Source organism: Schistocerca nitens, chromosome 9 (genome assembly GCF_023898315.1).
Source record: "Schistocerca nitens isolate TAMUIC-IGC-003100 chromosome 9, iqSchNite1.1, whole genome shotgun sequence".
Classification (NCBI taxonomy): Eukaryota; Metazoa; Arthropoda; class Insecta; order Orthoptera; family Acrididae; genus Schistocerca; species Schistocerca nitens.
The window spans coordinates 393,785,235-393,811,979 of record NC_064622.1 but is presented as its reverse complement, the minus strand read 5'-3'; the positions used below and the strand labels follow the sequence as shown (position 1 = coordinate 393,811,979).

The 26,745-nt window shown below is 48.1% G+C and overlaps 1 protein-coding gene across 1 annotated transcript in view; it reads left to right on the top strand.

The window, feature by feature from the left end:
* Positions 1-26,745, top strand: part of LOC126203443 (cell division control protein 42 homolog) — a 642,248-nt gene that overhangs the window by 271 nt on the left and 615,232 nt on the right. The window lies entirely within an intron of this gene.

Here is a 26,745-nt window from a genome sequence, read left to right as displayed (position 1 = left end):
ACTCCTGAGGGAACGCTGGTCTGTCATTGCTGCCAAGTGGAGCTAGAAGCGACACATGCTCAGCGTCGATATCGTGGGCGTGACGCTGGCGTTTCCAGTCCGTAGTTCTGTGTTTGTGTTGACATAGCGGTGCCTCTTGTCTCTGAGTGTCAAAACAGCCCAGCCACATAGACTACACTCAAGAATTATCATTTCTCGAGTGCACCAACGCTACGATCAGGATGCGTTTCTCTGGCTGGAGACGGTGACGAACAGCTGTGTTTACATTTGTCACCGCGTAAATAATGCCAGCTTTGGAAACTCACAATATGTGTGATACAGGACCCAAGGTGAAAATCAGGGTGAAAGGTTTTATTTCTGAAAGTCAAAAGACTGTTCAACTGGGTAAACAAAAAAAAGTTAGCATCTGTGTGGGAATGAGTTCGGCACTCGTGCGGACTGATTTAAAGACGTCAGTTTGAGTAGAGCTTGGCACTGGATCCTCCTCTCCCCCCCCCCCCCCCCCTGTTTGTGTTGTCAGACTGATCTGTAGCGTAGCCCGAGATCTAGATTAGGTTAAAAGTTTGAATTCTGGTTGTAGGTTAGTGAAGTCAACGAATATGAACGCCAAATAGAGCTTACGATTTGATCTCCAGCGTAACCTAGTGTTTACGTTCGCGACATATTTTGAATACAATTTGGCATATTTCTCACTTTTCGTCTAAAAACCGAAAATGCAAGGTAAACTTAGAAAACCTATGTTACACAATGAACAAATCTTTGATGAGTATTTTCATTAAGATTACGTGCTTAAACTGCACGTATACTACAAATACGCAAGGGGGTCCAATACGTAATTTCTACCTGTGAACTCGAACCTAGTACTTCTAGAACAAAAGGCCGTGGCCGATATCACTGCGCGACAAACTATCGTATTGGGAGGTTCAGTGACCGAAGTTAAAAGAAGACTTTCAATTTAGGCGACTTGCTTCACCGTGACAGGATTTTCGGATTTGTCTGCGCAATGCCTGGTACAATGAAGGTCAACGCAGTTTCGATTATCGGCCCACGTATAGCAAGAACATTCTAATGCTAGCGTATTTTGGCACCTCGAAAAAAAGCAATTGGAAGTGTGTGCGTGTTTTTGTATGGCGTCTTCGATCAGCTGATTTCAGATAGTCAAGCGACATAAAAAGCTGTAGAAGCGAGAAGCGCTTATGCGCATGGAGGAGACGTAGGCCTATAAGCAGTTCGAATACCCAATTTTGAGTGAAGTAGTGTTACATGCCTGTATAGATTTATAGACAACGCTAAAACCTGGGGGCAGTAGAAATAAGACTAGCAAAATTGTAAATGTAGCTTACCGTAGTGCAAATCCCTCCCCGGACCTAAACAAGACAAGCTATATCATGACATGTTGGCCTTTCATTACACGTGTGGTAAACATTTGTGAAATTTCAGTATTTCTTGAATGCGCTGTACTGGAAATGCCACGGTCATTTCAGATAATTTTCGAGAGGAGTATTAGGCTTCGTCGAAGTTAAGTATCGCCGATATCACAGATCCCGTATAATCTGAACGAATGCGCCTACTCAGATGACATAACGGTACGCGGAATTTCGGACCCATTCCAGGCAGTGCGACATGACCCGTGCGTTTCAGCTGTTCAGCGATAAGCTCGTTATTTGAACAGCTGTTTGGCCACGCCGCGATTGAGACCTCCCTGCCGTGCTGCGGTTCACCTTCCAGCCAAATTATAATTTGTCCGTCTTTGGTATTAAATACATCACTGATTGTGCCACCAGGGACCCGACAGTTCGTTGGTACGTTTGTGGAGGTATAGATTAGATTAATACTTGTTCCATAGATCATGAATACGACACTGCGTAATGATGTGGAACGTGTCAGGTTAATAAAAGATGTCTGTACAAGATATCACATTACAGAAAATATTGCATGACACTGTTTTTTCCCTTAATTTATATCTAAAAATTCAGCCAATGAGTAGGAGTTGTCATCTAGAAATTCTTTTAATTTATTTTTAAATGTTAGTTGGCTGTCAGGCTTTTGATGCTGTTTGGTAGGTGACCAAAGACTTTTGTGGCAGCATAATTTACCCCTTTCTGTGCCAAAGTCAGATTTAACGCTGCATAGTGAAGATCATCCTTTCTCGTGGTGTTATAGCTATGCACACTGCTATTACTTTGGAACTGGGTTGGATTATTAACAACAAATTTCATAAGTGAATATATATGCTGTGAGGATCCCTAAATCCTTAAATAGATGTCTGCAGGATGACCGTGGGTGGGATCCAGCAATTATTCTGATTACACGTTTTTGAGCAATGAATACTTTCCTACTCAACGATGAATTACCCCAGAATATGATGCCATAGGAAAGCAGTGAATGAAAGTAGGCATAGTAAGCTAATTTACTGAGATTCTTATCACCAAAATTTGCAATAACCCTAATAGCATACGTGGCTGGACTCAGACGTTTCAGCATTTGTCTACATACAGGTCATGTAATTCGTGTAAATAATGGGCCGCTGATTTGCGTACGCGGTGGTGGCATCCGATAGTGACCCAGATGGGCTACACAGCAGGAAATACGGAAGCGTCCCATCCCGCCCGTCTGCTTTGACCCATGACGTCACAAATATGGCGGAAACAAAAACACACACACACACACACACACTTTCCACAAGAAGCCTAATGACACTAACGGGACAAGCGCTGGAAATGGGGTGTTTTGGGTGGGGGGCAAACTAAATATAAACAAATATAGACGCCTTGCGTAGCTACAACGTGTAAGTGAAGACAGCCATGCATGAATAGCCACCCACCTCCCCAGGGGTCGTAACCCCTGCAACCCATAGAAGATAAAGATGCTTCAGTAGCTGATTAGTGTTTTTTGTCTTCTTTAAAAAAAATCTCACGAGATAGAACGAACAGATCAGAAAAGTAAATAAAATAAGATAAAACAGAACTGGAGACAGCCACACTCAAACCAAACTCCGCGCCGTCATGACGTCACACACAACACCCTTACGTCATGGGTCAAAACCGACGCGTGGGATCGGACGCTTCTGTCGATCCACACAGCATTTACATCAGGCGAATTTGGTGGTCAGGATATCAACATAAATTCACTACGATGCTCCTCGAACCACTGCATCGCGGTACCGGCTCTGAGACTCGGACAGTTATACTGTTGAAAGATTATGTCTGGGATCACACCAACCGTGAAGGGATGCAGGTGGTCCGCAGCCGTCAGCGTGTCTTCGATAACCATCACAAGTCCCATGCAAGCGGAGGAAAAGTCTCCTATAGTATAATAGTGCTTCCACCAGCCTGCGTCCGTGGTGCGTCGCACGGTCCGAGCCGCCGTTCACCCCGATTGTGGTTTTTGTGGATACGACCCTCTACCAAGTGTAGCAAAAATGTGTCACCTGACGAGCCGACAGGTTTGCATTGATCGATGGTCGAATCCCAATGGTCCCGCGCCCTCACAGCAATCGTAATTGAAGAGGTGGAAGGGTCAACATGTCAACGGGTAGGGGTGATCTGTTGCGAAGAGCGTGAAATAACGAGTAGGCCGTATGGTACTGGGCGACCACGTCTCGTCACAAAACACAGACGTCGGACACTGTGGAACCCAGGATACGCAGCGATCTGCAGCAGATTTGACGACAGAGTAAAAGCCCATATCACTAACGTCGATGTACAGCAGGATTCTGGAACATATATTGTGTTCGAACGTTATGAATTACCACGAAGAAAACAAGTCTATTGACACACAGTCAACGTAGGTTTAGAAAACATCGTTCTTGTGAAACACCACTAGCTCTTTATTCGCATGAAGTGTTGAATGCTATTGACAAGGGATTTCAGATCTGTTCCGTATGTCTGGATTTCCAGAAGGCTTTTGACACTGTACCACACAAGCGGCTTACAGTGCAATTGCGTGCTTATGGAATATCGTCTCAATTATGTGACTGGATTTGTGGTTTCCTGTCAGAGAGGTCAGAGTTCGTAGTAACTAACGGAAAGTCATAGAGAGAAACAAAAGTGATTTTTGGCGTTCCCCAAGGTGGTGGTATAGGCCCTTTGCTGTTCCTTATCTATATAAACGATTTGGGAAACAATCTGATCAGCCGTCTTAGGTTGTTTGCAGATGACGCTGTCGTTTATCGACTAATAAAGTCATCAGAAGATCAAAACAAATTGCAAAACGATTTATAAAAGATATGAGTCGTGCGAAAATTGCCAATTGACCCTAAATAACGAAAAGTGTGGGTCATCCGCATCAGTGCTAAAAGGAATTCGTTAAACTTCGATTACAGGATAAATCAGTCAAATCCAAATTCAACTAAATACCTAGGAATTACAATTACGAACAACTTAAATTGGAGGGAATACATAGAAACTGTTGTGGGGAAGGCTAACCAAAGACTGTCTTATTGGCAGGACACTTATGAAATGTGACAGACCTATTAAGGAGACTGCCTACACTACGCTTGTCCGTCCTCTTTTAAAATACTGCTGCGCGGTGTGGGATCCTTACCAGGTAGGACATCATTAAAGGAAAGGCGTCTTTCGTTGCGACGGAATCTTGTCACGAAATTTCAATCACCAACTTTCTCCTCCGTATGCGAAACTATTTTGTTGACACCGACCTACATATGGAGAAACAATCACCACGATAAAATAAGGGAAATTAGAGCTGGTATAAAAAGACACAGGTGTTCGTTCTTTCCTCGCGCTATACCAGTTCGGAATAGTAGAGAATTGTGAAGATGGTTCGATGAAAGGCACTTAAATGTGATTTGCAGTGTTCATGTACATGTAGAATAAATTCGCTAAACAGACGTGCAATTAAGATGTTATTCTATTTTATTTTTCCGCTACCAGTTTCGGGAATTCACTATGCCATCTCCGGCAGTCAAGTCTTCCAAGGATGCAATTGAGCTACGAATGTACGACATCCAGAAACATATGGCCCTAGTATGCTAACATCGATTATTTTTGAGAGGTGCATATGGTGTCTGGAGATGGCATACTGAATTGCCGAAACTGGTAGCGAAAATAAAGTAAAATAACATCTCAATTGCACGGCTGTGTGGCGAATTTCATTGTTAAGTAAGCATTGTACTCTGTCGTCATAACTGCCGTAGATCGCTGCTTATCCCGGATTACACAGTGGGGGATGCTCCGACCTCTACGTTTTGTTACGAGACATGGTCGTCCAGTACCATACGGCCTACTCGTTGTTTAATCATCCTTCATCCACTTTCCGTAGGTGCTCACGACAGTAATACGCCAATAGGAGACCCGCTTCGCCCTTTCAGAGATCCTCGTTTCCAGTCGCAGTGCCACAACAATGTGCCCTTTGCGAGAACCACTCATATCAGTGGATTTCCGCATTTGTCGCCGGTATCTTCGCTGTAACGACTGCCCATTCGTCTCTCTTCCACTTACGTTCTTTCCTTACTGTGTTGCGTAACCCAAAACACCACGAGGAAGCGGTGGGCAGTGGTCATAATGTTTTAGCTCATCAGTGTACATCGTATGTCAGTCGGTCATCTAGGAAACTCTTACTGCTGTTTTGAATATATTATGGATTGGTTAGACATCTCTAAGTCGAAACAAGGCCCCCGGAGTAGACATTCCATTGGAACTACTGACGGGAGAGCCAGTTGTGACAAAACTCTACCATCTTGTGAGCAAGATGTATGAAACAGGAGAAATACCCTCAGACTTCAAGAAGAATAAAACAACTCCAATCCCAAAGAAAGCAGGTGTTGACAGATGTGAAAATTACCGAACAATGAGTTTAATAAGCCACAGCTGCAAAATACTAACACGAATTCTTTACAGACGAATGGAAAAACTAGTAGAAGCCGACCTCGGGGAAGATCAGTTTGGATTCCGTAGAAATACTGGAGCACGTGAGGCAATACTGACCTTACGACTTATCTTAGAAGAAAGATTAAGGAAAGGCAAACCTACATTTCTAGCATTTGTAGACGTAGAGAAAGCTTATGACAATGTTGACTGGAATACTCTCTTTCAAATTCTAAAGGTGGCTGGGGTAAAATACAGGGAGCGAAAGGCTATTTACAATTTGTACAGAAACCAGATGGCAGTTATAAGAGTCGAGGGACATGAAAGGGAAGCAGTTGTTAGGAAGGGAGTAAGACAGGGTTGTTGCCTCTCCCCGATGTTATTCAATCTGTATATTGAGCAAGCACTAAAGGAAACAAAAGAAAAATTCGGAGTAGGCATTAAAATCCATGGAGAAGAAATAAAAACTTTGAGGTTCGCCGATGACATTTTAATTCTGTCAGAGACAGCAACGGAAGAGCAGTTGAATGGCATGGATAGCGTCTTGAAAGGAGGATATAAGATGAACATCAACAAAAGCAAAACGAGGATAATGGAATGTAGTCGAATTAAGTCGGGTGATGCTGAGGGAATTAGGTTAGGAAATGAGATACTTAAAGTAGTAAAGGAGTTTTGCTATTTGGGGAGCAAAATAACTGATGATGGTCGAAGTAGAGAGGATATAAAATGTAGACTGGCAATGGCAAGAAAAGCGTTTCTGAAGAAGAGAAATTTGTTAACATCGAGTATAGATTTAAGTGTCAGGAAGTCATTTCTGAAAGTATGTGTATGGAGTGTAGCCATGTATGGAAGTGAAACATGGACGATAAATAGTTTGGACAAGAAGAGAATAGAATCTTTCGAAATGTGGTGCTACAGAAGAATGCTGACGATTAGATGGGTAGATCACATAAGTAATGAAGTACTGAATAGGATTGGGGAGAAGAGGAGTTTGTGGCACAACTTGACCAGAAGAAGGGATCTGTTGGTAGGACATGTTCTGAGACATCAAGGGATCACCAATTTAGTATTGGAGGGCAGCGTGGAGGGTAAAAATCGTAGAGGGAGACCAAGAGATGAATACGCTAAGCAGATTCAGAAGGATGTAGGTTGCAGTAGGTACTGGGAGATGAAGAAGCTTGCACAGGATAGAGTAGCATGGAGAGCTGCACCAAACCAGTCTCAGGACTGAAGACCACAACAACAACAGACATCTCTACCTTCCTTGCCACACATTCTCTGCCCTCCTCCTAACATTTTAGTAACTGCCGAATATCTACTATTAAGTGTACGTAGGAGGAGAGAACCTGTTCAGGCACCTGAACATTGACCAGGAGGATGACCTGCAGAATTTTTAGGTAGTGATGGCGTAGGGAAGTAATAGTTTATGCGCCGGACATTCCAAAGGCAAAGAAACTTGATCATACGATGGACTCCAAAATTTGTGAGGTTGTTCAGGGATGATTTGTGAGAATTTTGAAGCAAGGCACATTTTTTCTCTGGTGGCTCGTTAGTGTAATTGTACTCAGTTTGATTTCTTTTAATTGAAATATCAATTTCCCAAGAAGGTGCAACCTATAAAATCTCTCATCAGCTAGAGGTTATGCATATCTGAAATGTCATAAAATAGTAAAGAGGTAGATAATACATTGGTGGCCAATACATCAGTTTTAAAATGTTTAAGATGAATTTATGTTACAGTTTCAACGCAGTCGTTGACGGTAATTTTTTTATATACGTCGTATCAACCTAGATGACAGTTCAACTAATGAACTTCTGGAGGAGGTCGAGTGTTTACTAAAACACATACTAATAATGTTAGTTCAGTGTAGTAAAACTCTTTAATACACGAATACTTAAGTCGAATGAAATCCATGACGACAAGAATAAACACTCCGGCTTCAGGCCACAAGTGGCCCATCGGGACCATCCGACCGCCGTGTCAGTGAGGATGCGCATAGGAGGGGCGTGTGCTCAGCACACCGCTCTCCCCGTTGTTATGATGGTTTTCTTTGGCCAGAGACACTACTATCCATGACCACAAGAATGACAGTATACATTGTCCGTGAATAACCACCTTCTACAGTGTGGGACGCTGTGAGACGTCCGGGAAGAGTGTCAGTGAGATTATGGGAGGTACCGGTAGGGTAGTGGAGCCATGGCGACTCCAGAGCTGTGGCCAGCTGCGCGAAATTTCTCGGTTGATGATACACGGGACTAACAGTCTGATCGAGGTGGTCCCACAGATTCTCGACTGGATTTAAATCCTGCTGGTAGATGCCGTCGTGCCGAGAAAAAACAAACTGCATGTAGGGATGGACATGGTCCCCAATGATAGATGCATACTTGTGTTTATCCACTGTGCCTTCTAGAATGAGATCACTCAGGGAATGCCAAGAAAACATTCCCCAGACAGTAACACACTCTCGTGCGTCCTTGGTCCTTCCGAGATTGTTGCAGGATGTTAGTTTTCAGCCGTTTCACACTGTACGCGCCAACCGGCATGAGTCCCATGGAGCAAAAAAACGCGGTTCCTCTGAAAAGGCAACCTGTCTTCATTCAGTGGACGTAATGTTGCGGTTCTGGCGTGCGAAAGCTAGCCTCAGTCGCCGAAGAACAGCAGTGAGCATAGCTACATGAACCAGGCGCCTTCTGCGGCATCGTTCGCTGAACTGTCGCTGAGAAGACCCTGTTGGTAGTCCAGCCCCTTGAGTTATCTGGGCAGTCAGTTGAACGACAGTTGCGCGTCTATTCGCCCGTACTCATCTGGCAACAGTCGTTCACCCCGTGGTTCACCACAGGTGCCTCGGCGCCGGTCTTGGGTAGCGCCATTTTGCCATGCGCTGTAAGTGGTTATTGCACGTTGACGTCGAACATACGGCGTGGTCATGGTAATATGACAGGACTCTGTGTACATTTACACTGCTGGCCACCGTAAATGCAACACCAAGAAAGACAAGAGGCAGCACAACAAAATTTATTTTGTAGATAACATGTTGACCAAGTATCAAATGATTACGTTTACAGACGTCTGTGACATGTGGTTCCTGCCAGAATCAGTAGCCAGAGTAGCCACCATTGTTGGAGATCACCGCTGCCACACGTCTCGGCATTGAGTCAAAGAGACGTTGGATGTGTTCCTGGGGTACAGCAGCCCAAGCAGCTTCCACACGTTGCCAAAGATCATCTGGTGTGGCAGCTGGGGATGTAATCTGGGTCACTCGTTGAGCAACCATAGACCACATGTTTTCTATCGGCGAAAGATCCGGAGAGCGAGCCGGCCAGGGAAGCAATTCAATCTGGTTATTGACGAAGAACCTTTGGACAATGCGTGCCACGTGTGGTCGCGCATTATCCTGTTGAAATATGGCTGTGGCCGAGCCCTGAAGGTAAGGAAGGACAACTGGCTCCAGCACCTCGGATATGTAGCGCCGGCTATTTAAAGTACCGGCAATGCGTACTAGAGGCGTGCGAGAGTAATATCCAATACCGCCCCATACCATAATACCCGGTGCAAGACCAGTGTGGCGGTGCATAATGCAGATGTCCAGCATCCTCTCTCCACGGTGTCTCCACACTCGAATCCGACCATCGTGGTGCTGCATACAGAAGCGTGCCTCGTCAGTAAAGACAACGTCATTCCATTCTGCCGTCCACATCCGTCTGTCATCACACCATTGGCGACGGAGACGTCTGTGGTTCTGCGTCAATGGTAGACGAAGCAATGGACGTCTTGCGGACAGATCACTCTGCTGTAAACGGCGTCGAATGGTACGCGCAGACACTGGATGATGCGTTACAGACGCAATGTGCTGTGCTATGGTTCGGGATGTCACTGAGCGATCCGTCACTGCCATGTGCACAATTTGCCTATCAGCACGTGCAGTGGTGCACCGAGGTGAATGCGATCGACCACGTCGGTCCGTCGTACCCTCCTGCATCCAACGGTCACATATCCGCATTACAGTTGTTTGGTTTCGTCCAACACGACTAGCGATTTCTCTGTATGATAATCCACAATCTCGGTAAGTCACTGTCCTTCCTCTGTTGAACTCGGATACTTGATCAAACGGTGTTCGCTGTTGTCTACGAGGCATAACTGATCGTCTTGTGAAACAACCACAAGGTAAACACACGTGCCGAACGTACACTCGTCGAAATCGCCAAGCCTTAAATGGCGCTATGAGGTGGCGCCACAGGCGCGCGTGATGTGCGTCTGCGCTGAAATTCTAATGAGTTGCATATCTCATCGCTGCAAACCCATGGTGTAAATTTCACTTGATTCGGATGCTTCCTTCAGGGTGTTGCATTTACGGTGGCCAGCAGTGTAGTTCTGTCGCAGAACACAATGATAACTGTTTATTACTATGATGAGTGCTAAATGACAAATATCACTTTAACTGTAAATTTTGGTACGCAGTTCTGATTATGATTTTAGTTCACTGCCTGGATATGAGATACGATGATGCTGCTATCAGGCAGTGGTGGGCGAGTAGCGCTGCTCTCTGACGTAAGTAGGCTTGCAGCAGCAGCAGCAGCGGCTTTGGCGTACCGAACCTCTTGATGTCGCGTCTTCGTCGGCGCCTCTAGTTCCGTCTTTAACTTGTAGTTCCGTCATGAAGTACCAGGTTTACTATAGGACGCCACTCTTCGGACGACACCATAATAATGTCAGTGGTGTTACGGTGCAATAGTGATGCTGGAGGTGCATGAAAATTATAATGCCCGTGATAGCCGTGAGGAATATGGCTGAGGCCCTGTGGAGTGACGAAGTCTGGGGGAGGGGGGGGGGGGGGGGGGTAGGATGGAAGGTTACTGTGAAGTGCAGCGAGCGTTCTGATTAGGGTTGGGAAGAGGGGTATCTCTCATGGAATATGGATGAAGCGGCGCAGCAGGGTACCAGGATTGATAATTAATGTGTGGGATGCTGGGGTTTCGTTTGATTTCTTACCCTTATTTATGTATGTGCTGCCCTCTAGCTGTCCATTTCCCATTCCACTTCTCTGTGTACCACATTCCCCCCGCCACCTGTGTTCATCTCCTCATATCCCCTTCTGTCTCTGCGTTATGATCCCTATCCCAATAGGAGGTTGCTGATTCTTACTCACAGTATTTGCTTCCGGATAGTAATTATCACGTGTACCAAGTCTGACTGAAATCTATCAAGGGGTTTAGGAGGACTTCTTTTACCCATGGCTTATCCTGCATACGCACATGTCACATAATTGAGCATATTTCACACACATTTGTACACATAGTTCACCTGTATCGCTAGCGTATTTCGCCCAGCAGTCTCTTCAAGCCAGCTGCGTGTTTATAACGTCATACCTCTGGAGCTGTGTCTCGCACAGTGATATAATTTTGTAGGTACATTCAGCGGCACATGCGGGTACTCTCTGCTAAATGTGTTGCGAATAGATTTAGTAGCCACGACGTAATAAATTTACACGTTATTCCTGATGTGGTAGTTTACTAAATGGACAGCGAAAATGTAGCAAGCGATAAACTTTTTACCTTTCATCAATTTGCCGCCGTTGTCAACCAGAGAAGTTTTGTAAACATTTCAAATAACGTGTAAAGTTTGATGAAGTCACTAAGTGTTCCCATTCTCGAACACTGAATGAATAAAATCTGCTTATTTGCGAGTCGTCGGCTCCACTTCTTTTTCAACTCTACCTCCACCCGTTTGATCGGTAGGTGGTTCTTACCTGCACACTGATTCTTTCCAGGCAGTAAGTGATGTGTGTTGCCGCAGTGGATACACCGGTTCCCGTGAGATCACCGAAGTTAAGCGCTGTCGGGCGTGGTCGGCACTTGGATGGGTGACCATCCAGGCCGCCTTGCGCTGTTGTCGTTTTTCGGAGTGCCTCATGATGCCAAATGAGGAGCTACTCGACCGAATAGTAGCGGATTCGGTCAAGGGATACCATCATAACGACCGGGAGAGCGGTGTGCTGACACCACGCCTCTCCTATCCGCATCCTCCACTGAGGATGACACGGTGGTCGGATGGTCCCAGTAGGCCACTCGTGACGTGAAGATAGAGTGCTTTGTAAGTGATGTGTGTACCAAGCTTGCCTGAAATCGGTCCAGCGGTTTAGGAGGAGATATGGTACACACACACACACACACACACACAGACACACACACACACACACACTGAGAAGCAAAATCATTACGGCCACTGCTCACCGCTACGCTGGATGTCGCCTGGCGGCGTTGCGGTCACGTGACGCGGTAACAGAAGTGTGTAAGCGGAGGTGACATGGACGGGGGATCACTCTAGCGAAGGTACGGGTGTCAGATGGGGGAAAAGTATTGAGATAAGCGACTTTGACAAAGGACGGATTATTATTGCACAGAGCCTGTGAACGTCTATCTCGAAAATGGGGAAGCTGGTGGAATGTTCGTGCTACTGTTGTGAGCATCTACGGAAGGAGGTAGAAGGACCATGCAACTACCACTAGGACATAAATGATTGGACGTCCGCGACTCTTTACAGGACGTGGAGTTCGGAGGCTTGTCTGCTCTGTAAAGTACACTCATGCTCATAAATTAAGGATAATGTAGTTTGCGAATTTAAATCACCTCGGGGTATGACCATGCAGTGCATTTGACCTGCGGTCGTCGCACGGTGGCGCTGGCAGCAGTCCACATACGCAGAGATGTGTTGGTGCATGTCAGAGTACGGTGCAGCGAGTAAGTGTGCAGACGTTTTCAGACGTGCTAAGGGTGACTGTGGGTTGAAAATGGCATTGATGGCGTTATGAGGGTAGAATACTAGGGCGACTGGAGGCTGGTCAAACACAGCAGGTCGTAGCACGGCCCCTCCGTATCCCACAAAATGTGATCTCAAGATTATGGCAACGATTCCAGCACAGGAAACGTGTCCAGGCGCTACAGTACGGGACGTCCACAGTGTACTCCACCACAAGAAGACCGATCGATATCTCACCATCAGTTCCCGCAGACGGCCACGGAGTACTGCAGTAGCCTTGCTTGGGACCTTACCGCAGCCACTGGAACAGTTGTCTCCAGACACACAGTCTACAGACGACTGAACAGACATGGTTTATTCACCCGGAGACCTGCAAGGTGCATTCCACTGACCCCTGGTCACAGGAGAGTCCGTAAAGCCTGGTGTCAAGAACACAGTACATGGTCATTGGAACAGTGCTCCCAGGTTATGTTCACGGACGTGTCCAGGTACAGTCTGAAGACTGATTCTCGCCGGGTTTTCATCTGGCGTGAACCAGGAACCAGATACGAACCCCTTAACGTCCTTGAAAGGGACCTGTATGGAGGTCGTGGTTTGATGGGTGGGATTATGATTGGTGCACGTACACCCCTGCATGTCTTTGACAGAGGAACTGTAACAGGTCAGGCGTATCGCGACATCATTTTGCACCAGTATATCCGCCTTTTCAGGGGTGCAGTGGCTCGCACCTTCCTCCTGATGGATGATAACGCACAGCCCCACCGCACTGCCATCGTGGAGGAGTACCTTGAAGCAGAAGATACCAGGCGACTGGAGTGGCCTGCCTGTTCTCCAGACCTAAACCCCATCGAGCACGTCTGGGATGCTCTCGGTCGACGTATCGCTGCACGTCTTCAAATCCCTAGGACACTTCAGGAGCTCAGACAGTCACTGGTGCAAGAATGGGAGGCTATACCACAGCAGCTGCTCGGCCACCTGATCCAGAGTATGCCAACCCATTGTGTAGCCTGTGTACGTGTGCTTGTTGATCATATCCCATATCGATGTCAGGGTACACGCGCAGGAAACAGTCGAGAGTCTTTATGCTGAAGCTGCCGAATTACCATTGACCTACCGGCGCGACGTACTGCTGTGTCGGTATGCCTGCCGGCTGTTGTCTATGCCCGACCACCCCTCTTATCAGTCCTTCTTCGCCGATTCTCTCGACCGTCAGTACGGGTTGTATGTGTCTGCCCTGCTGCCCACCGGAGTCCGCTTCCGTCGCCTGCTTCGAAAATTGGATTTTGCCCTCCGTACCACCTTCAGAGAGGGTGAGAGCCCGACACCACCTTGGCTCCAGGCTCCGGTTCATATTTATCTCGACCTCAGCTCGCTCCAGAAGGAGGGTACTCCGGCTGCAGTGTATTGCTCACGGTTTGTCGAACTTCGTGCACGACTTGCCAGTCACACCTTTATTTACACCGATGGCTCCAAAACTGACGATGGTGTCGGCTGTGCCTTTGTCGTCGGGGTCGTCACCTTTAAATACCGGCTCCTCGACCAATGTTCGAGCTTTACGGCCGAGCTTTTTGCTCTCCATCAGGCCGTTCAGTAACCCCGCCGCCACCGCCATTCATCGTATGTACTCTGCTCTGATTCACTCAGTTCTCTTCAGAGCCTTGGAGCTCCTTATCCGGTCCATCCCTTGGTGCAACGGATCCAGCAGTCCCTCCATTCTTTCGCTGATGATGGCTCTCCTGTCAGCTTTCTGTGGGTTCCCGGACATGTAGGAGTGCCTGGGAATGAGGCTTCTGATGCTGCAGCCAAGGCTGCAGTCCTCCTGCCTCGGCCAGCCTCCCATTGTGTCCCGTCATCTGACGTTAGTGGGGTTGTTCGTAAGAGGCTTGTGTCGTTGTGGTGGGATACTTGGTCATCCCTTCAAGGAAACAAGCTCCGGGCAGTAAAACCGTTCCCAACTGCTTGGACAACCTCCTCCCGACCATCTCGGCGAGAAGAGGTCGTTCTGACCAGGTTGCGGATTGGGCATTGCCGGTTTAGCCACCGCTACCTGCTCTCCGGTGACCCAGCCCCGCAGTGCCCTTGTGGTCAAGCATTAACAGTGCGCCATGTTTTATTGTCGTGTCCCCGCTTTAGTCAATCTCGTGTTGTCCTGTCCCTGCCATCTACTTTACCGGATATTTTAGCTGATGAAGCTCGAGCAGCTGCTCGTGTTCTGCGTTTTATAACTTTGACTGGCTTGTCCAAAGACATCTAACCTTTTTACTTATTTTATCTGCATCTTTGTAAGGACTTTCTGGTGTCCCCCCCCCCCCTCCCCTTGAGTTTTACTAGATTCTATGTGCTCTAACAATTGTGACTGGGCGCTAATGACCTCAGTAGTTGAGCGCCCTTAAACCCCACAACAACAACAACAACAAAAAAAAGCGCAGGAAACAGTGGCGTTTTGTAGCACATGTGTTTCGGGACGGTTTTCTCAATTTATCACCAATACCGTGGACTTACAGATCTGCCTATTCTATTAGCGCCAGTTTTGTGTAGTGCCACGTTATGTGGCACCACATTCTGCAATTATCTTTAATTTATGAGCATGAATGTAGTTTAGATGGTGATCTGTGGCAACTCTGCCGAAAGAGCACAATGCTGGTGCACCTACAAGGGTTTCGCAGCGCACCGTTCATCGTACATTGTTGGACGTGGAACTCCGCAGCAGAACGCCCGTGTGTGTTCACAAACCTCCCAACAAGCTGTCGGACCCCTGACGCCCAAAATCAGTGATGTATTTCGTTCCAGTGGTAGGCAAATAAGCTATTAAGCAGGTAGTCCTAATGTTTTGTCTCATCAGCGTACATACATAGATAGATTATATAATATTTATGTATTTGCACTGCACTGAAGGCTTCTGCCTAACAGTGAAAATGTGGACGGTACGAGCTGTAGATCTCGTTCAAAAACAACCTTGTGCTGTTTGCTCATAGTACATACTGTTGACAGCAGTAATGCATTTTACTCGTCGCCCTGAAGCTAGCGTTTAGCACTGCAACGGTCTGTCTGTGGTTTGTTTCTCTGACCGTGCTAGTTACACGTTATGAGAGATGAACAGCAGTGTATATTGGTTTATTGATGACTGCTTCAAAATGAATCTCGTGTAAGGGTTCTCGGAGTGCACTGAAAGACCGTCACGGCGACCTTGTGCTGAGCTGTTCCCACACTGACAGCAACCCGATCACGGTACTACAGCGTGTAAGACAGTCGATGGTGCGTCGCTGTACAGTGGCAGCGTCATGTTACTGGAGGTTTCCAACAATATCTGTAAGGTATTTGTTACGTGCCGTACTGCACACTGACACAACAGATTTAGCACACTATTGTAAGTTGCTTGCATGTTTCCTCTGAGGGTTCTTGCATTTCTGTGCATTTTGTGGTCTACTATTACAATACGAATTTTTTCCAAAGAAATGAAGGTAATTGGCGTAATTAACCGAAAAATCATAACTACATCGTGACTCAGCAACTAGCCACTAGAGACCACGAGACTCCTTAACAAAATATTCAGAAAATACTGCTGAACAGCCTCCGAAATTTTGTTCGGATTTACTCTGCATATGTGCATGGCACTTCGTTGTTTCGATGCAAGAAACAGATAATTAAGTGGCCAAATACACCGTGCACATAACCAGACTGAAAAAGGAGGCAATTATTGTGACACAGACGGTAGTCGTCTCCATGAGATTAGGAATTAAAGGAAATTAACATTTGAGTCGTAAAAAATTCTACTGCGAGGAGGAGGAGGGGACGTACTTCCCCGTAACAGTAGGCCTCGTTTTAACCTGGGAGTTTTTTTTAAGTAGTGGAATGTTACTGCCATGGGCTGCTGAAACCGGTCGTCGGTTTAAAAATTGAGGTGACATTGAAGGCGGAGAGCCAGCCTGCCCGGAGCGTTTCATGAACGCGAGGCTGGTAGGACGACCGGAATGAAAGTTAGCCGGTCGGTGTTTTATAAGAGAGAATAAATATAAGCACGTTCAGTGAAACGACGCGCATAGCTAGAGCTTTCCCCTACAGGCGTTCCAGACCTTTCGGACTTGGTGCGCTTCTGCGTGCGTGCGTGTGTGTGTGTGGGGGGGGGGGGAGATGGGGGGGGGGGAGGGAGAGAGAGAGAGAGAGAGAGAGAGAGAGAGAGACCTTTCATCAGGAAGTTTGTCACGGAAACATTTGAGGGGAAAAAGAAGTCTCACCGTATTTTTAAAATCAGTTGTGAGTTAGAGCGTGTTACTAAGTGTTTGGAAAATTACTTCTACAGTTGTTTATTCAGGAGCTAGATTGTTGTTGTGGTCTTCAGCCCGAAGACAAGATTGATGCAGTTCTTCATGCGATTCTATCCTGTGCAAGTCTCATCGTCTCCGAGTAACTACTGCAAACCTACATCCTTCTCAATCTTACTGTATTCATCTCTTGGTCTCCTACGATTTTTAACCCACACACTTCCCTCCAAAACTAAAGTGGTGATCTCTTCATGTCTCAGAATGTCTTGTCTTTTAGTCACGATGTGCCACAAATTTCTTGTCTCTCCAAACCTATTCAGTACGTCCTCATTAGTTACACGATCTACCCATCTAATTTTCAGCATTCTTCTGTAGCACCAAAATTGTGTTCTCTCCTTGAGTGAATTGTTTATCGTTCCGTTTCACTTCCATAGAAAGCTACTCTCCAGACAAATATCCTTAGAAAAGACTTCTTAACACTTAAAGCCACATTCGACGTTAGCAAATCTGTCTTCCTCAGAAACGCTTTTCTTGACATTCCCAGTCTAAATTTCATATCCTCGCTCTTTCGGCCATCTGTTATTTTGTTGCACAAATAGCAAAATTCAGCTATTACTTTTAGTGCCTCGTTTTCTAATTCCCTGAGCATCGCCTGATTTAATTCGAATACATTCCATTATCGTTGTCTTGGTTTTGTTGATGTTCATCCTATATTTTCGTTTTAGAACACTGTTCATTCTCAGTATTTTAAACATAGCTGCACAACAGCAACGGTTCCACGTATTAAAATTATTAACAGCCGACCAGTTGCAATGGATAAAGAACTCTTTACCTAGGTTTCAACAAATTTAAATTTGTCTTCTTCAGAAGGTTGTGAGCTCTGCAACATCCATGTACTAATTTATATTTACGTGACAAACCCTATTTCTAGGGCTATATTTTAATTTTGACAAATGGGTTTATGCCGACATTTGTAAAAACGGCGATGATACATCAGTCCATACTAATGTAAAATTGCCACCTTCTGAAGAAGACAAATTTAAATTTGTTGAAACCTAGGTAAAGAATTCTTTATCCATTGCAACTTGTCGGCTGTTAATTTTATTACTGTTCATTCTGTTCAGTTGCTCTTCCAGGTCCTCCGCTGTCTGACAGGCATCGAAAAACCACAAACTTTTCCTTTTCCTGAACTTAGATTGTTCTTTGGTTTCCTTCACTGATTGGTCAATGTACAGATCATGATGTGTCGACAGAAGTGCCGACACAGTGTGGTTTGAGGAGACCGATATGCACACTATAAGCTCACGCAGGATGGCGTGAGGTCTGAAACAGGATACGTAATGAATGCTATAAAGAAAAGTACGTAGCTTCTGGAATACTTAACTTTAATCCATCATTTGTATACATCGTTCTTGATGAGACATGCTTCATACGATAACTATCAATGGCTATGGCGCCTTGCTAGGTCGTAGCCATTGACTTAGCTGAAGGCTATTCTAACTATCTGCTCTGCAAATGAGCGAGGCTTCGTCAGTGTGCATCGCTAGCTAAGTCGTCCGTACAACTGGGGCGAGTGCTAGTAAGTCTCTCGAGACCTGCCGTGTGGTGGCGCTCGGTCTGCGATCACTGACAGTGGCGACACGCGGGTCCGACATGTACTAATGGACCGCGGCCGATTTAAAGCTACCACCTAGCAAGTGTGGTGTCTGGCGGTGACACCACAGATTAAATAACTTCGGAGGTAGGTTACAACCCTGTCTCACACTTCCCAACCACTGCTTTCCTTACATAACCCTTGACTCTTAGGTCATCTGGTTTCTTCACAAATTGTAAGTAGCCTTTCAGTACCTGTATTTTACCACGGCTACCTCCAGAATTTCAAAGCGGGTATTCCAGTCAACAGTGTCATAAAGCTTTCTGTAGTTCTACAAATGCTATAAACGTAAGTTTGCCTTTCCTTAACCTCTCTTCTGTAAGAAGTCGTAGGGTCAGTATTGCCTCGCATGTTCCTGAATTTCCAAACTGATCTTCCCTGATGTTGGCTTCTACTAGTTTTTCCATTCTTCTGTAAGGAATTCGCGTTAATATTTTGCAACCTTGACTTATTAAACTGATATGCCGGTAATATTCGCTGCAGTCAGCACCTATTTTCTTTGGAATTGGTATTATTACATTCGTCTTGAAGTCTGTGAGTATTTTGCCTATTTCGTACATCTTGTACACCAGATGGAATAGTCATGACTGACTCTCCCAAGAATCAGTAGTTCTGACAGAATGTCGTCTACTCCAGGGATTGACTAGTTTTTGTAATTATGGCTTAATTCTTCTCGGTGATAATGCTAATGAATTTTCCGATTTATTCATAAACTACATATACATTTGTTCTCCGCAAGCCACGATACGGTGTATGACTGAGGGTACTCTGTGTACCACTTTCGCTTCCTCCCTTTCATGTTGGAGTCGCGAATGGTGCTCGGGAAGAAATATTGTTGGTAAGCCTACGCGTGATCTCTAATCGGACTGATTTTACCTTCATGATCTTTTCGCGAGATATAAGTAGGAGGAAAAAAATATTAATCACTCTTCCAGGAACGCACGATCTCGGAAATTTTAACAGTAAACCACACCATGATGTAGAACGCCTATCCAGCTGGATCGTCTGCCACTGGAGTTAGAATCTCCGTCACGCTTTAATGCTTACTGAATGAAAAGGTAATGAAACGCGGTGCTCTTCTTTGGATCTCCCCTGTTTCCTCTATCAGTCCATTCTACACTGACGCACCTAAGAAACCGCTATAGGCATGCGTATCCAAATACAGAGATACGTAAACAGGCAGAATACGGCGCTGCGGTCGGCAACGCTTATGTAAGACAAGTGTATGGAGAAGTTGTTGGGTCGGTTACTGCTGCTACAATGGCAGGTTATCAAGATTTAAGTGAGTTTGGACGCAGTGTTATTAGTCGGCGGACGAAAGATGGACATAGCAACTCCAAGGTAATGATGGAGGGGATTTTGCCTTACGACCATTTCACGAGTGTACCGTGAATATCAGGAATCCGGTAAAACATCAAATCACCGACATCGCTGAGGCCGGAAAAAGATCCTGCAAGAACGAGACTAACGACGACTGAAGAGAATCGATCATCGTGACAGGACTGCAACCCTTCTGCAAACTGCTGCAGATTTCAGTGCTGGACCATCAAGTGTCAGCTTGCAAAACATTCGACGAAACAACATTGATATGCGGTTTCTGAACTGAAAACCCACTGGTGTATTTTCTTGATGACTGGACAACACCAAGCTCTACGCCTCACCTGGGTCCGTCAACACCGACATTAGACTGCTGATGAATGCAAACATGTTGCCTGATCAGATGAGTCTCGTTTCGAATCGTATAGAGCGGATGGACGTGTACGGGTATGAAGACAACCTCATGAATCCATGGACCCTGCATATCAGCAGGGGACTGTTCAAGCTGGTGGAGACTCTGTAATGGTGTGGGGCGTGTGCAATTGGAGCGATATGGGACCCCTGATACATCTAGATACGACTCTGGCAGGTGACACGTACGTAAGCATCCTGTCCCATCACCTGCATCCATTCATGTCAATTGTGCGTTCCACGGACTTCGGCAATTCCAGCAGGACAATAAGACGCCCCACACGTGAAGAATTGCTACAGAGTGTCTGCAGGAACACTCCTGAGTTGAAACGCTTCAGATGTCCACCAAACTCTCCAGGCACGAGCAGTATTGAGCGTATCTGGGATGCCTTGCATCGTGCTGTTCAGAATAATCTCCACCCTGTCGTATTCTCCCCCTGCGGGTCCGGGTAAGAATAGGCCCGAGGTATTCCTGCCTGTCGTAAGAGGCGACTAAAAGGAGTTTCAACCGTTTCGGCCTTCCATGTGATGGTCCCCCTTGGGGTTTGACCTCCATTTTTCAAAATTCTACAGAAGTACGAGCCTTTTGAGGAAGGACGCCTTACGTGGTGTCTCACTGGTCCTCAGTGCACTAAGACCTTGGCACTCAGCATTGTAACGGCGTTGTAACCACACCCACTATTCCTCAAATTGGGCCTAAACGCCTGATGGGTTGCACAAGTTACGCCCATAGTGCGTCCCCATCTGCACCTACGATCATGATGGACTTTCCATGGCACCCGAAATCCAGCACGGTAGCCAGCCCGTTGTGGTGCGGTCGTCATGTACCCTCAAGGTTGTACCCACCTGACAACACAGGGATCGTACTGCCGATACCTGAGCTGCACCCTCCCCACGTCGGCCAAGGAGTAGATGCCCGTCTCCTTGGGGCATCAGGACTCCCGGCAACGGTCATCCTGCCAGGTGGCCCTTGCTGAGGCTGGGTGGCGCCCGTGGGGAGAGCCCCTGGTCGGAGTGGGTGGTATCGGGGCGGACGTTTCGCAGATGAAACGTCAACATGTATCAGGTCGCTCTGCGGCCGAGTCTTTTAAAAAGAAAGGTACTGTCTCTGGTTCTGGTTCTCCTGCCCTTTCCCCCTTGGCCACTCCCTGGGAGGAAGGACAGGCCCGCCGGCTTGGGGCGAAGTACTTCCCCCGCTATTTAGTCTGTTCTCGGACCGATGGGGGGACGTTCGCCACCTCCAAGCCCATGTTCTTTGTCCAGCACATCGAGGACATCTTCGGGGAAATCGAGGCTCTCAGTAAAATGCGTTCGGGGTCCGTTCTTATAAAGACCGCCTCCGCCACACAGTCGGCGGCGCTCCAGGCGTGCGACCGACTAGGGGACATCCCAGTGTCTATTGTCCCGCATCTGGCACTGAATAGGACGCAGGGGGTTATTTTTCATCGGGACCTCCTGCTGCAATGAGGAGCTCAGGGCCAACCTGGAGCGCCGAGGCGTGCATTTCGTCCGGCGAGTTCAGCGCGGCCCCAAAGACCGTCGCGTCGACACCGGAGCCTTTATCCTCGCCTTCGAGGGGGACGTTTTCCCAGAGAAGGTAAAGGTGATGTGCTACCGGTGCGACGTGCGACCTTACGTCCCGCCTCCTATGCGCTGCTTTCGGTGTTTGCGCTTTGGGCACATGTCGTCACGATGTGAGGCTGATCCCCTTTGTGGCGATTGCGGACGTCCTCTTCGTGAGGAACATACATGCACCCAACCACCTCGGTGCGTCAATTGTCCTGGCATCCACTCGCCTAGATCTTTAGACTGCCCCGCACATCAGAAGGAGAAGAAGATTCAAGAATTAAAAACTTTGGATCGCCTCTCTTATTCTGAGGCCAGGAAGAAGTATGACCGCCTCCATACCGTGTCCACTCCTTCCACAGTATCCTCAGCCCTCTCCTGTCCCCCCTCCACCTCCTCACCCCATCCGGGGTCTATGCCTCCGCCTCCCAAATCCCTCCCTTCCAAATCCTCCTCCCTCGCGGCCCCTGCCCCCTCTGCCCCGGGGGCCACCCTTCCTCCTCCTCCCCCCCCCCCCCGCCGCCTGAGAAGCGATCCTCTTCTCAGGCGTCCATCGGGGAAACGTTCCGGACCCCAGCTTCCGAGGTCCGGCGTTCCAAAACGGACCCCGCGCGTGAGGACCTTCTTCGGGTCCAGCCCACCATCCCTGTGCCATCTCGGACTTCCAAGAAGGCCTCCAAGAAGAAGTCTCTATCCCCCTCTCCACCCCGGCGCGTTTCGTCTGACGCTCCATCCGTGAGTCGCTGCTCCCGGCCGTCCTCAGTTTCGCCGGGACGCTCTGCTGCCAGGCGCTCAGCTGGCCTCTCGTCGGCAAATGATGCTGCCCCTCTTACACAACCAGGGACAGCGGCCGCAGCTGGCGACGACTCGATGGAACAGGATCCGCCTCCCGCTGGTTGTAGCGTTGTTCCCTCGAAACCTGGCCCTCCGCGGCCGTCGAGGTGACCAGCTCTTCCTCCATCTCGTTCCCCCTCTTTTTTGACCAGCGATGGCCTTGTTACATTGGAACATAAGAGGTATTCGATCTAATCGGGAGGAATTACAACTGCTCCTCCGCCTGCACTGTCCGCTCGTCCTTGGTTTCCAGGAAACCAAGTTGCGCCCGACTGACCGTATTGCCTTTACCCACTATACCTCGGAGCGGTATGACCTCAGCCCTGTGGACTGTATCCCAGCTCATGGTGGGGTCATGTTGCTCATTCAGGACGATGTCTATTACCATCCCATCCCATTGACCACCCCACTCCAAGCAATAGCTGTCCGTATTACTACTTCTGCTTTTACTTTTTCAGTTTGTACCATCTACACTCCATCGTCATCTGCCATTAGTCGGGCTGACATGATGCACCTGATCGTTCAGCTTCCCCCGTCATTTTTATTGTTTGGCGACTTCAATGCCCATCATCCCCTTTGGGGCTCTCCTGCATCCTGTCAAAGAGGCTCACTATTGGCGGATGTCTTCAACCATCTCAATCTTGTCTGCCTCAATACTGGCGCCCCGACTTTCCTCTCGGACTCTACTCATACCTACTCTCACTTGGACCTCTCGATCTGTTCTACCACTCTTGCCCGTCGGTTCGAGTGGTATGTCCTTTCTGACACCTATTCGAGCGACCACTTCCCCTGTGTCGTTCGTCTCCTGCACCACACCCCATCCCCACGTCCTTCGAGCTGGAACATACCGAAAGCTGACTGGGGACTTTACTCCTCCCTGGCGACCTTTCCGGACCACGATTTTGTCAGTTGTGACAGTCAGGTCGAATACCTCACGGCTGTTACCATCAATGCTGCCGAACGTTCCATTCCTCGTACTACCTCTTCTTCACGTCGCATTTCCGTCCCCTGGTGGGACGAGGCTTGTAGAGACGCTATCCGTGCTCGACGACGTGCTTTACGCACCTTTCGCCGCCATCCTACGTTGGCGAATTGTATTGGATACAAACGACTCCGAGCGCAATGCCGTAGAGTCATCAAAGACAGCAAAAAAGCTTGTTGGGCCTCTTTCACCAGCTCCTTTAACAGTTTTACTCCCTCTTCTGTCGTATGGGGTGGCCCACGCCGGCTGTCGGGCATTAAGGCCCACTCCTCGGTACCTGGCCTGACCTCAGGTAATGAGGTCCTCGTTGATCCTGTGGCTGTCTCCAACGCCTTCGGCCGGTTTTTCGCGGAGGTTTCAAGCTCCGCCCATTACCACCCTGCCTTCCTTCCCAGGAAAGAGGCAGAAGAGGCTCGGCGACCTTCCTTCCACTCGCTGAATCTGGAAACTTATAATGCCCCCTTTACTATGCGGGAACTCGAACGTGCGCTTGCACTGTCCCGGTCCTCTGCTCCGGGGCCAGATGCCATTCACGTTCAGATGCTGGCACACCTTTCTCCGGCGGGCAAAAGCTTCCTTCTTCGTACCTACAATCGCGTCTGGACCGAAGGTCAGGTCCCCATGCGTTGGCGTGACGCCCTCGTTGTTCCTATACCAAAACCCGGGAAGGATAGACACCTTCCTTCTAGTTACCGCCCCATTTCTCTTACAAGCTGTGTCTGTAAGGTGATGGAGCGCATGGTTAATGCTCGGTTAGTTTGGATTCTTGAATTTCGACGGCTACTTACCAATGTCCAATGCGGTTTTCGTCGCCGCCGCTCCGCTGTTGACCACCTTGTGACCTTGTCGACATTCATCATGAACAACTTTTTGCGAAGGCGCCAAACGGTAGCCGTGTTCTTCGATTTGGGGAAGGCTTATGATACCTGTTGGAGAGGAGGTATCCTCCGCACTATGCACAGGTGGGGCCTACGCGGTCGCCTGCCACTTTTTATTTATTCCTTTTTAACGGATCGAAAGTTTAGGGTACGTGTGGGTTCCGTATTGTCCGACGTCTTCCTCCAGGAGAACGGAGTGCCTCAGGGCTCCATCTTGAGCGTAGCCCTTTTTGCCATCGCGATCAATCCAATTATGGATTGCATTCCACCTAATGTCTAAGGCTCTCTCTTTGTCGATGACTTCGCGATCTACTGCAGTGCCCAGAGAACATGCCTCCTGGAGCGCTGCCTTCAGCGTTGTCTAGACAGTCTATACTCATGGAGCGTGGCAAATGGCTTCCGGTTCTCTGAAGAGAAGACGGTTTGTATCAACTTTTGGCGATATAAAGCGTTCCTTCCGCCATCCTTACATCTCGGTCCCATTGTTCTCCCATTCGTGGAAACAACTAAGTTTCTAGCGCTCACGTTGGACAGGAAACTGTGTTGGTCTCCGCATTTGGCAGCCCGTTGTACACGTTCCCTTAATGTCCTCAGAGTTCTTAGTGGTTCATCTTGGGGAGCGGATCGCACTGTCCTGCTTCGCTTGTATCGGTCCATAGTCCGATCCAAGCTGGATTATGGGAGCTTCGTCTACTCGTCTGCTCGGCCATCCCTCTTACGCCGTCTCAACTCCATCCACCATCGGGGGTTACGTCATGCGACCGGAACCTTCTACACTAGTCCGGTCGAGAGTCTTTATGCTGAAGCTGCCGAATTACCATTGACCTACCGGCGCGACGTACTGCTGTGTCGGTATGCCTGCCGGCTGTTGTCTATGCCCGACTACCCCTCTTACCAGTCCTTCTTCGCCGATTCTCTCGACCGTCAGTACGGGTTGTATGTGTCTGCCCTGCTGCCCCCCGGAGTCCGCTTCCGTCGCCTGCTTCGACAATTGGATTTTGCCCTCCCTACCATCTTCAGAGAGGGTGAGAGCCCGACACCACCTTGGCTCCAGGCTCCGGTTCATATTTATCTCGACCTCAGCTCACTCCCGAAGGAGGGTACTCCGGCTGCAGTGTATTGCTCACGGTTTGTCGAACTTCGTGCTCGACTTGCCGGTCACACCTTTATTTACACCGATGGCTCCAAAACTGACGATGGTGTCGGCTGTGCCTTTGTCGTCGGGGCCGCCACCTTTAAATACCGGCTCCTTGACCAATGTTCGAGCTTTACGGCCGAGCTTTTTGCTCTCCATCAGGCCGTTTAGTATGCCCACCGCCACCGCCATTCATGGTATGTACTCTGCTCTGACTCACTCAGTGCTCGTCAGAGCCTTGGAGCTTCCTATCCGATCCATCCCTTGGTTCAACGGATACAGCAGTCCCTCCATTCTTTCGCTGAGAATGGTTCTCCTGTCAGCTTTCTGTGGGTTCCCGGACATGTAGGAGTGCCTGGGAATGAGGCTGCGGATGCTGCAGCCAAGGCTGCAGTCCACCTGCCTCGGCCAGCCTCCCATTGTGTCCCGTCATCTGACGTTCGTGGGGATGTTTGTAAGAGGCTTGTGTCGTTGTGGTGGGATGCTTGGTCATCCCTCCAAGGAAACAAGCTCCGGGCAGTAAAACCGCTCCCAACTGCTTGGACAACCTCCTTCCGACCATCTCGGTGAGAGGAGGTCCTTCTGACCAGGTTGCGGATTGGGCATTGCCGGTTTAGCCACCGCTACCTGCTCTCCGGTGACCCAGCCCCGCAGTGCCCTTGTGGTCAGGCATTAACAGTGCGCCATGTTTTATTGTCGTGTCCCCGCTTTAGTCAATCTCGTGTTGTCCTGTCCCTGCCATCTACTTTACCGGATATTTCAGCTGATGACGCTCGAGCAGCTGCTCGTGTTCTGCGTTTTATAACTTTGACTGGCTTGTCCAAAGACATCTAACCTTTTTACTTATTTTATCTGCATCTTTGTCAGGTCTTTCTGGTGTTCCCCCCTCCCCTTGAGTTTTACTAGATTCCATGTGCTCTAACAACAGTGACTGGGCGCTAATGACCTCGGTAGTTGAGCGCCCTTAAACCCCCCCCCCAAAAAAAAAAAAACTGTCGTATTCCTACGGATTTATGTACAGCCCTGCAGAATTCACTGTTTCATTTCCCTCCAGCACTACTCGAGACATTATTCGAGCCCACGACACGTCGTGTTGTGGCACTTCTGCGTGCGCGCGTGGGCTC